The following is an 11,112-nucleotide window of genomic DNA, read 5'->3' as shown; positions in this document are numbered from 1 at the left end:
TTCCAAAAATGAAGCTCCGCGTTCGAGACTTGGTCGATGCACACGCTACTATTTTTCCTTGGTTTCCTTGGCACCAAAGTGAGGCCTAGTTCCTTGCTTCCTCTTGGTGCCGTGTTCGATCCTTGTGGCAAGCATGGGTGAGCTTTTTCCTTGAATTTATTCCTTTGATGAGCCCGATATTGCCCTTGAGGAGGGCAGGACAGAGTTTTTGCTCTCCTTGATCCATGGCACCAATTTGTGCTCCACCCTTGAGGAGGGCAGGGCAGTGTTGCCTCTCAAAGCTTGCTTCCTTATGTTGCCCTCCTAGAGGGCAGTGTGCCCTTGTAGAGGGCAATGCTTGCTTCCTCCTTTTATGCGCCACACTTCTTCTCTCTTGGGCCACGCTTTCTTAAGCCACGCTTCCTCTTTTCTTCTTTTCTTCACCTACAATAAACCAAAACAACCACTCAAAGTATCACTAAATTCACAAGGCTTATAAATCAATTAAAAATCAATTAAATTTAGCTTAAACCTCATGAGTTAGCATCAATTTAATGGTAGTTGCTTGATTTAAAGAAGTTATGCATTTTCATTCCAAATCTCTTACTTAGGATGCAAGAAAGTGCATAAAGACTAATAAAACAAGTGAAATTAGCTTGAAAAATGGGTATATGATGACTTGTCATCACAACATCAAACTTAAATCTTGCTTGTCCCCAAGCAAGCATCAAAACTAAGAGAAAATGAGATGAACAAGAAAAGAACACATATCCTTATTAGGCATATAGCAGAACTTGATTCATGGAGTTTTTATGCAGACAATGATAACTCAATTATTGTTGCTGTTACATAATATATATTTTTCCTTAAAGGCTTACTAAACTTGCTGTTATAAGGTTTATTCTTTCTTTGCTCCCTTGCTAACTTTTCTTTTCTTATAATGCTTAACAAGCTTATTATTCTTTTGGAGGCTTGGTGTCTAATGTTGTAGTAGTAGCCTTTGGCTTTATTTTTACTCAACATCTTTCCACCACAGACACATGGCTCACTATTTCTTCCTAGGATCATTGATGCCCAGCATCTCTTTGGATAACTAAATGTTCTGTATCTAAGTTGCTCTTTATTGTGGACTTTCAATTGGCCATCCCAAATCAGTTGATCTAAGTGACCGGGTTTTGAGATACCCCTCAGAATTTACTTATCCAAGCATATCTTAGTACAAGAACACCACAGGCATCTGTCCTAGGGTCCAAGCTATTGGTGTCCAGCCTTTATTCTTTGTTTTTCTTGCCACATTGGCTTTTTCTACTTCCTTTTCTTTCTGTTTTATTTTCTTTTGTTCTCAAGGGCTTTTTCTTTATTGATAGGAACCTTTATACAGCAAGCTAGCTCACACTTCAATGAAGATGATATTATGCAGCAATTATTTCATGAGTTATGCATTTAATCAAACACATACACCACCATTAACTTCCATTCTACTTAAGCAACATTGGATATTTACTTTCCAATTCAAACAATTCTCTTTTATTCAAGCATACGGGAAACAAAACAAAATTCAGCTCGGTTATGGATAACAAGCAAAATTCTGATACATTTCTCTAGCTATTTATTAAGTGACAAAGAACAATAAAATAAGAACAATGCATGAAGTAAAAGAAATAAACAATGGAGGCATATCATGTTTCAGACATGCATCTCCTTATTAAGGGTATGAAAGAAGAAGTATGAAAGAACTTTGCCACCTTCTAATGATTGTGGCTGCTGCTTGATTCTCCCTTTTTCTTCTTTCTCTTCCCTAGCTTGGAGTAGTCTTGGATTTCTTCACCAGGGCATCTTCTATCCCAAACAGAATCCAAGAGCCCTGAGAGTCCAACTTCTTCCAATCTGTTAAGTGTTAATTCCGTATAATGATGAGACCGTGCTTTTTTGCTTGATCTGTGGATTGAGTGTTGGCAAATTGTGGGTCAAATACTCCAACCTTGCTTGTATGTTTTCATCACTCTCCATTCTTTGCATATATCTAACTTCTTCCATGGTGTGATGAATATTCTTCCATTGATACAGGTTGTGACTATATTCCCCTGCTTTAGCTTGACTAAAATACAGCTTATCATATGATTCTTTGAATTCATTGTATTGCTCTTTTTGTCCTTCAAGAATCTGTGCTTGAAATTCTTGCTGCTGAGTCATCATTTGTTGTTGCCATCTCTCTTGTTTCTCCTCCATTTGACGCTGCCAAGCTTCTCGTTCCTCTTTGTCCTTCAAATATTGCTCCCTAAACTCTGGATGGGGCTCTAGATATTGCTCTTGGCGCCCCTGATTTTGGTCTTGTTGAGCTTGCATGAGTTGCTGAGATAGCTCTTCAATTGTTCTTTGTAGCTGGCTCATGTTTATGGCACCATGAGCTTGATTTCGTCCTTCCTCTCTTTGTGATCTCCTTTGTCTGGGAGCTACCACTCCCTCTTGATCATCGTCTTCATTCATTCCTTCCATACTTTTCTTGGTGATTCCTTTCCCCTTTTTCACCTTTTCTGTGTCCTCATCTTCAAAGATCACTCCAGCTTTGTTGCATAGCCTAAGGATGGTACTTGGATGTCCAAGACCACTTGATTTACTTGTGCTGTTAGCCATCTCTTGAATACTGTCGGCTGTGAGTTGTGCGAGGTTGACTTCACCTCCATGTAAGATGCAGTATGTCAAGAGTGCTCGTTTGATTGTGACCCAAGAGGCGTTTCCAGTAGGGAGGATAGACCTCCTTACTATCTCATACCATCCTTTGGCCACGGGAGTAAGATTTATTCTCCTCAAGTGGCTTGGAACTCCTTTTGAATCTCTTTCCCAGTCTGTATTTTCCATACATAACCCTTGTAAGATCTCATCAGGATTGTTTTCCATCGGTAATCTGGTCTCATAACTAGGCTCTGCATAAGTTATGGTTCTCAACTTTAGAGCTCTAGCGATGGCTGCTGGACCGAAGTTCACTTCAACTCCTCTGGCATAGCTTGTGTAAGGAGCACTATCTTTATTCTCTTTTACAGTATTTGCATAGAACTCCCTGATCATGACTGCACTGATGTCAACGAGAGGAGCACATAAGAGTTCCCACCTTCTTTCTTTAGTGATTTGCCTCATGATGGGGTATTCTCCTTCCTTCAACTCAAGGCCCTTCTCATAAATAACATTCTTTGTCTTCATGAATCTGTGATATCTTCCTTCATGGAACTGGGACCTAAATTTTCTTGTGTCAAATGATGGGGGCTCGGTTACCATTGGTTCCTTTCCTGGCCTTCTTTTTGAACTTGAGGAGGCCATCAGATTTGAAGTGACAAGGAGGGAAAAGTGGAAATAAGAGAAGAATGTGTTGTGTTTGGGATGATGCTCGATTTTGTTGTGTAAGAGAAAAGAATTGTTGGCTTTAGTTTCGGGAGTAGAGGAGATTATGGTTCACAAGTGAAAGTGGTTTGTATGAATGTGTAAGCCATTTAGTGCTAACGGCTATTTATAGGCAACTTCTTCAAACTTTCTAACAAAACCATAATGAATGAGGAAGGAGTTCATTGGTGCTCATGAACGGTTGAGATTGAGTTAATCATTCATGGATTGAACGGTCTGCATGCCTTGTTGAGACTTTGACGATGATTCTCCTCCCATTGGTTGCATGCATTTAGGTGTTCGATGATGCATGCATGCAAATTCTACTTCCCAAGGAGCGCATTTCTCTAGGCACATGTGACCATTCCTCACTTAGCTTGTCCTAGCCGTGGCCCCTCCTTGCAATTGTCGCAATCTCTTCCTCCTAAATAAACCAAAACAGCTAGCCTTAGAACATTAATGTATACGTTGGCAAGTGATTTGCAATAAAGAAGAAGGTTGTTTTTGTTTTGTTTATTATTATTTAATTTTTTTAGTGATCAATTGTGTCCCCTAATTAAAGATGCTAAAAGTTGGTGAACACCAAACTTATCTCTTATTGAGGGGATGGCTTAGCAATGCAAACCATTCTTCACAATTGATGTATTTTATATTTAAAAAATGATGCATGATCCCTTTCTGTATGGTTTTGATTCCATGAATAGGAAATGATCTGTTGAACAGTGTTACATATGCAGACACCAACTTAGTGTTTGGTCATATGCTTTATCAAAATGGTTTTTCATATGTTCTAAGAATAGCCCCCTTTCTTTTGAAAAGCAAAAATTGGGTGTGCCTTAAGGTACACCAAACTTAGAAGTCTGACTTATGCTCTAAAACAATGTATGCATTTATCAAATATGAAAGTTCAAAATCATACTCAGGAAATCATAGCTTATTAGATGAAAGAAAAGACAGAAATCTTAAATCATGGGTTGCCTCCCATGAAGCGCTCTTTTATTGTCACTAGCTTGACATTGAATTCCCTTTAGGGTGGTTGATGCTGGTGATGTCTGGTGCGCGAAATTGTGAACAATACTTTTCACAACTCTCATAATCCCCGGTCATGAACCCCAAAAACTTGGTGTTCAATACCATGGCATTACACAACTTCGCACAACTAACCAGCAAGTGCACTGGGTCGTCCAAGTAATAAACCTTACGCGAGTAAGGGTCGATCCCACGGAGATTGTTAGTATGAAGCAAGCTATGGTCATCTTGTAAATCTTAGTCAGGCAAACTCATATGGATATGGTGATGAACGAAAATAACACAAAGATAAAGATAGAGATACTTATGTAATTCATTGGTAGGAACTTCAGATAAGCGCATGAAGATGCCTTCCCTTCCGTCTCTCTGCTTTCCCACTGTCTTCATCCAATCCTTCTTACTCCTTTCCATGGCAAGCTTATGTAGGGTTTCACCGTTGTCAATGGCTACCTCCCATCCTCTCAGTGAAAACGTTGCCTATGCTCTGTCACAGCATGGGTAATCATCTGTCGGTTCTCGGTCAGGCCGGAATAGAATCCATCGATTCTTTTGCGTCTGTCACTAACGCCCCGCCTGCTAGGAGTTTGAAGCACGTCACAGTCATTCAATCATTGAATCCTACTCAGAATACCACAGACAAGGTTAGACCTTCCGGATTCTCTTGAATGCCGCCATCAGTTCTCGCCTATACCACGAAGACTCTGATCTCACGGAATGGTTGGCTCGTTTGTCAGACGAGCACTCGGTTGTCAGGTGATCAACCATGCATCGTGCAATCAGGAATCCAAGAGATATTCACTCAATCGAAGGTAGAACGGAGGTGGTTGTCAGTCACACGTTCATAAGTGAGAATGATAATGAGTGTCACGGATCATCACATTCATCAAGTTGAAGAACAAGTGATATCTTAGAACAAGAACAAGCGGAATTGAATGGAAGAACAATAGTAATTGCATTAATACTCGAGGTACAGCAGAGCTCCACACCTTAATCTATGGTGTGTAGAAGCTCCACCGTTGAAAATACATAAGTACAGGGTCTAGGCATGGCTGAATGGCCAGCCTCCCAATGATCTAAGATAGCATAAAACGAAGATAGCTACCAAGATATCCCAATACAATAGTAAAAGGTCCTACTTATAGAAAACTAGTAGCCTAGGGTGTACAGAGATAAGTAAAAGACATAAAAATCCACTTCCGGGCCCACTTGGTGTGTGCTTGGGCTGAGCAATGAAGCTTTTTCGTGTAGAGACTCTTCTTGGAGTTAAACGCCAGCTTTAGTGCCAGTTTGGGCGTTTAACTCCCATCTGGGTGCCAGTTCCAGCGTTTAACGCTGGGATTTCTGAGGGTGACTTTGAACGCCGGTTTGGGCCATCAAATTTTGGGCAAAGTATGGACTATCATATATTGCTGGAAAGCCCAGAATGTCTACTTTCCAACGCCGTTGAGAGCGCGCCAATTGGACTTCTGTAGCTCCAGAAAATCCACTTCGAGTGCAGGGAGGTCAGAATCCAACAGCATCTGCAGTCCTTTTCAGTCTCTGAATCAGATTTCTGCTCAGGTCCCTCAATTTCAGCCAGAAAATACCTGAAATCACAGAAAAACACACAAACTCATAGTAAAGTCCAGAAAAGTGAATTTTAACTAAAAACTAATAAAAATATACTAAAAACTAACTATATCATACCAAAAACATACTAAGAACAATGCCAAAAAGTGTACAAATTATCCGCTCATCACAACACCAAACTTAAATTGTTGCTTGTCCTCAAGCAACTGAAAATCAAATAAGATAAAAAGAAGAGAATATGCAGTGAATTCCAAAAACATCTATGAAGATCAGTATTATTTAGATGAGCGGGGCTTTCAGCTTTTTGCCTCTGAACAGTTTTGGCATCTCACTCTATCCTTTGAAATTCAGAATGATTGGCTTCTTTAGGAACTTAGAATCCAGATAGTGTTATTGATTCTCCTTGTAAAGTATGATGTTTCTTGAACATAGCTGCTTATTGAGTCTTAGCCGTGGCCCAAAGCACTCTGTCTTCCAGTATTACCACCGGATACATACATGCCACAGACACATAATTGGGTGAACCTTTTCAGATTGTGACTCAACTTTGCTAGAGTCCCCAATTAGAGGTGTCCAGGGTTCTTAAGCACACTCTTTTTGCCTTGGATCACAACTTTATTTCTTTCTTTTCTCTATTTTTTTCGAATTTTTTTTCTTTTTCTCTCTTTTTTTTTATCCACTGCTTTTTCTTGCTTCAAGAATCATTTTTATGATTTTTCAGATCCTCAGTAACATGTCTCCTTTTTCATCATTCTTTCAAGAGCCAACATTCATGAACCACAAATTCAAAAGACATATGCACTGTTTAAGCATACATTCAGAAGACAAAAGTAATGCCACCACATCAAAATAATTAAACTGTTATAAAATTCAAAATTCATGCAATTCTTCTCTTTTTCAATTAAGAACATTTTTCATTTAAGAAAGGTGATGGATTCATAGGACATTCATAACTTTAAGGCATAGACACTAAGACACTAATGATCACAAGACACAAACATGGACAAACATAAGCATTAATTTTCGAAAAACAGGAAAATAAAGAACAAGGAAATTAAAGAACGGGTCCACCTTAGTGATGGCGGCTCTTTCTTCCTCTTGAAGATCCTATGGAGTGCTTAAGCTCCTCAATGTCTCTTCCTTGTCTTTGTTGCTCCTCTCTCATGATTCTTTGATCTTCTCTAATTTCATGGAGGATGATGGAGTGTTCTTGATGCTCCACCCTTAGTTGTCCCATGTTGGAACTCAATTCTCCTAGGGAGGTATTTAGTTGCTCCCAATAGTTTTGTGGAGGAAAGTGCATCCCTTGAGGCATCTCAGGGATCTCATGATGAGTGGGGTCTCTTGTGTGCTCCATCCTCTTCTTAGTGATGGGCTTGTCCTCATCAATAGGGGTGTCTCCCTCTATGTCAACTCCAACTGAATAACAGAGGTGACAAATGAGATGAGGGAAGGCTAACCTTGCTAAGGTAGAGGACTTGTCCGCCACCTTATAGAGTTCTTGGGCTATAACCTCATGAACTTCTATTTCTTCTCCAATCATGATGCTATGAATCATGATAGCCCGGTCTATGGTAACTTCGGACCGGTTGCTAGTGGGAATGATTGAGCGTTGGATGAACTCCAACCATCCTCTAGCCACGGGTTTGAGGTCATGCCTTCTCAATTGAACCGGCTTTCCTCTTGAGTCTCTCTTCCATTGGGTGCCCTCTTCACATATGACTGTGAGGACTTGGTCCAACCTTTGATCAAAGTTGACCCTTCTAGTGTAAGGATGTTCATCTCCTTGCATCATAGGCAAGTTGAACGCCACCCTCACACTTTCCGGACTAAAATCCAAGTATTTCCCCCGAACCATAGTAAGATAATTCTTTGGATTCGGGTTCACACTTTGGTCATGGTTCTTGGTGATCCATGCATTGGCATAGAACTCTTGAACCATCAAGATTCCGACTTGTTGAATGGGGTTGGTAAGAACTTCCCAACCTCTTCTTCGGATCTCATGTCGGATCTCCGGATATTCACCCTTTTTGAGTGAAAAAGGGACCTCGGGGATCACCTTCTTCAAGGCCACAACTTCATAGAAATGGTCTTGATGCACCCTTGAGATGAATCTCTCCATCTCCCATGACTCGGAGGTGGAAGCTTTTGCCTTCCCTTTCCTCTTTCTAGAGGTTTCTCCGGCCTTGGATGCCATAAATGGTTATGGAAAAACAAAAAGCAATGCTTTTACCACACCAAACTTAAAATGTTTGCTCGTCCTCGAGCAAAAGAAGAAAGAAGAGAGTAGAAGAAGAAGAATTGAGGGGAAAGGGAATGGCTTTGTGTTCGGCCAAAGGGGAGAGAAGTGGTGTGTATGTTGTGTGAAAATGAAGGAGTGAAGGAGGGTTTATATAGGAGAGGGGGAAGGGAGGGTTCGGCCATTTGAGGGTGGGTTTGGGTGGGAAAGTGGTTTGAATTTGAATGGTGGGGTAGGTGGGGTTTTATGAAGGATGGATGTGAGTGGTGAAGAGAAAGATGGGATTTGATAGGTGAAGGGTTTTTGGGGAAGAGGTGTTGAGGTGATTGGTGAATGGGTGAAGAAGAGAGAGAGAGTGGTAGGGTAGGTGGGGATCCTGTGGGGTCCACAGATCGTGAGGTGTCAAGGAAAAGTCATCTCTGCACCAAATGGCAAGCAAAATCTCGTTTTGTGCCAATTCTGGCGTTAAACGCCGGGCTGGTGCCCATTTCTGGCGTTTAACGCCAGCTTCTTGCCCATTTCTGGCGTTTAACGCCAGTCTGGTGCCCCTTTCTGGCGTTAAACGCCCAGAATGGTGCCAGACTGGGCGTTAAACGCCCAACAGCTAACCTCACTGGCGTTTAAACGCCAGTGGGTGCGTCCTCCAGGGTGTGCTGTTTTTCTTCCTGTTTTTCATTCTGTTTTTGCTTTTTTCATTGATTTTGTGACTTCTTATGATCATCAACCTACAAAAAATATAAAATAACAAAATAAAATAGATAAAATATAACATTGGGTTGCCTCCCAACAAGCGCTTCTTTAATGTCAGTAGCTTGACAGAGGACTCTCATGGAGCCTCACAGATACTCAGAGCCATGTTGGAACCTCCCAACACCAAACTTAGAGTTTGAATGTGGGGGTTCAACACCAAACTTAGAGTTTGGTTGTAGCCTCCCAACACCAAACTTAGAGTTTGGCTGTGGGGGCTCTGTTTGGTTCTGCTTTGAGAGAAGCTCTTCATGCTTCCTCTCCATGGTGATAGAGGGATATCCTTGAGCCTTAAACACCAAGGATTCTTTATTCACTTGAATGATCAACTCTCCTCTATCAACATCAATCACAGCCTTTGCAGTGGCTAGGAAGGGTCTGCCAAGGATGATGGACTCATCCATGCACTTCCCAGTCTCTAGGACTATGAAATCAGTAGGGATGTAATGGTTTTCAACTTTAACCAGAACATCCTCTACAAGTCCATGGACTTGTTTTCTTGAATTGTCTGCCATCTCTAGTGAGATTTTTGCAGCTTGCACCTCAGAGATCCCTAACTTCTCCATTACAGAGAGAGGCATGAGGTTTACACTTGACCCTAAGTCACACAAGGCCTTCTTGAAGGTCATGGTGCCTATGGTACAAGGTATTGAAAACTTCCCAGGATCCTGTCTCTTTTGAGGCAGTTTCTGCCTAGACAAGTTATCTAGTTCCTTGGTGAGCAAAGGAGGTTCATCCTCCCAAGTCTCATTTCCAAATAACTTGTCATTTAGCTTCATGATTGCTCCAAGGTATTTAGCAACGTGCTCTTCAGTGACATACTCATCCTCTTCAGAGGAGGAATACTCATCAGAGCTCATGAATGGCAGAAGTAGGTCCAATGGAATCTCGATGGTCTCATTTTGAGCCTCAGATTCCCATGGTTCCTCATTGGGGAACTCATTGGAGGCCAGTGGACGTCCATTGAGGTCTTCCTCAGTGGCGTTCACTGCCTCTCCTTCCTCCCAAAATTTGGCCATGTTGATGGCCTTGCACTCTCCTTTTGGATTTTCTTCTGTATTGCTTGGGAGAGTACTAGGAGGGAGTTCAGTAAATTTCTTGCTCAGCTGACCCACTTGTGCCTCCAAATTTCTAATGGAGGACCTTGTTTCAGTCATGAAACTTTGAGTGGTTTTGATTAGATCAGAGACCATGGTTGCTAAGTCAGAGGTATTCTGCTTAGAACTCTCTGTCTGTTGCTGAGAAGATGATGGAAAAGGCTTGCTATCGCTAAACCTGTTTCTTCCACCATTATTGTTATTGAAACCTTGTTGAGGTCTCTGTTGATCCTTCCATGAAAGATTTGGATGATTCCTCCATGAAGGATTATAGGTGTTTCCATAGGGTTCTCCCATGTAATTCACCTCTTCCATTGAAGGGTTCTCAGGATCATAAGCTTCTTCCTTAGATGAAGCTTCCTTAGTACTGCTTGGTGCATTTTGCATTCCAAACAGACTTTGAGAAATCATATTGACTTGTTGAGTCAATATTTTGTTCTGAGCCAATATGGCATTCAGAGTGTCAATCTCAAGAACTCCTTTCTTCTGACTTGTCCAATTGTTCACAGGATTCCTTTCAGAAGTGTACATGAATTGGTTATTTGCAACCATTTCAATCAGCTCTTGAGCTTCAGTAGGCGTCTTCTTCAGATGAAGAGATCCTCCAGCAGAGCTATCCAAAGACATTTTGGATAGTTCAAAGAGACCATCATAGAAAATACCTATGATGCTCCATTCAGAAAGCATATCAGAAGGACACTTTCTGATTAATTGTTTGTATCTTTCCCAAGCTTCATAGAGGGATTCTCCTTCCTTCTGTCTGAAGGTTTGGACTTCATCTCTAAGCTTACTCAATTTTTGAGGTGGAAAGAACTTTGCCAAGAAGGCATTGACTAGCTTTTCCCAAGAGTCCAGGCTTTCTTTAGGTTGAGAATCCAACCATGTTCTAGCTCTGTCCCTTACAGCAAAAGGGAATAGCATAAGTCTGTAGACCTCAGGGTCAACCCCATTAGTCTTGACTGTATCACAGATTTGCAAGAACTCAGCTAAAAACTGATGAGGATCTTCCAGTGGAAGTCCATGGAACTTGCAATTCTGTTGCATTAGAGAAACTAATTGAGGCTTAAGCTCAAAGTT

General features: G+C 41.2%; 1 non-coding gene across 1 annotated transcript; it reads left to right on the top strand.

The window, feature by feature from the left end:
* The first annotated feature begins 10,716 nt into the window (after positions 1 to 10,716).
* On the top strand, positions 10,717 to 10,824 carry LOC112699615 (small nucleolar RNA R71). The gene has a single exon (XR_003152559.1). It is a non-coding gene; the product is annotated as a small nucleolar RNA R71 (small nucleolar RNA).
* The last annotated feature ends 288 nt before the right edge of the window (positions 10,825 to 11,112 follow it).

Source organism: Arachis hypogaea, chromosome 6 (genome assembly GCF_003086295.3).
Source record: "Arachis hypogaea cultivar Tifrunner chromosome 6, arahy.Tifrunner.gnm2.J5K5, whole genome shotgun sequence".
Taxonomy (NCBI): Eukaryota; Viridiplantae; Streptophyta; class Magnoliopsida; order Fabales; family Fabaceae; genus Arachis; species Arachis hypogaea.
Note: the sequence above shows the minus strand (reverse complement) of the source record. Positions and strands in the feature narration are given on the sequence as shown.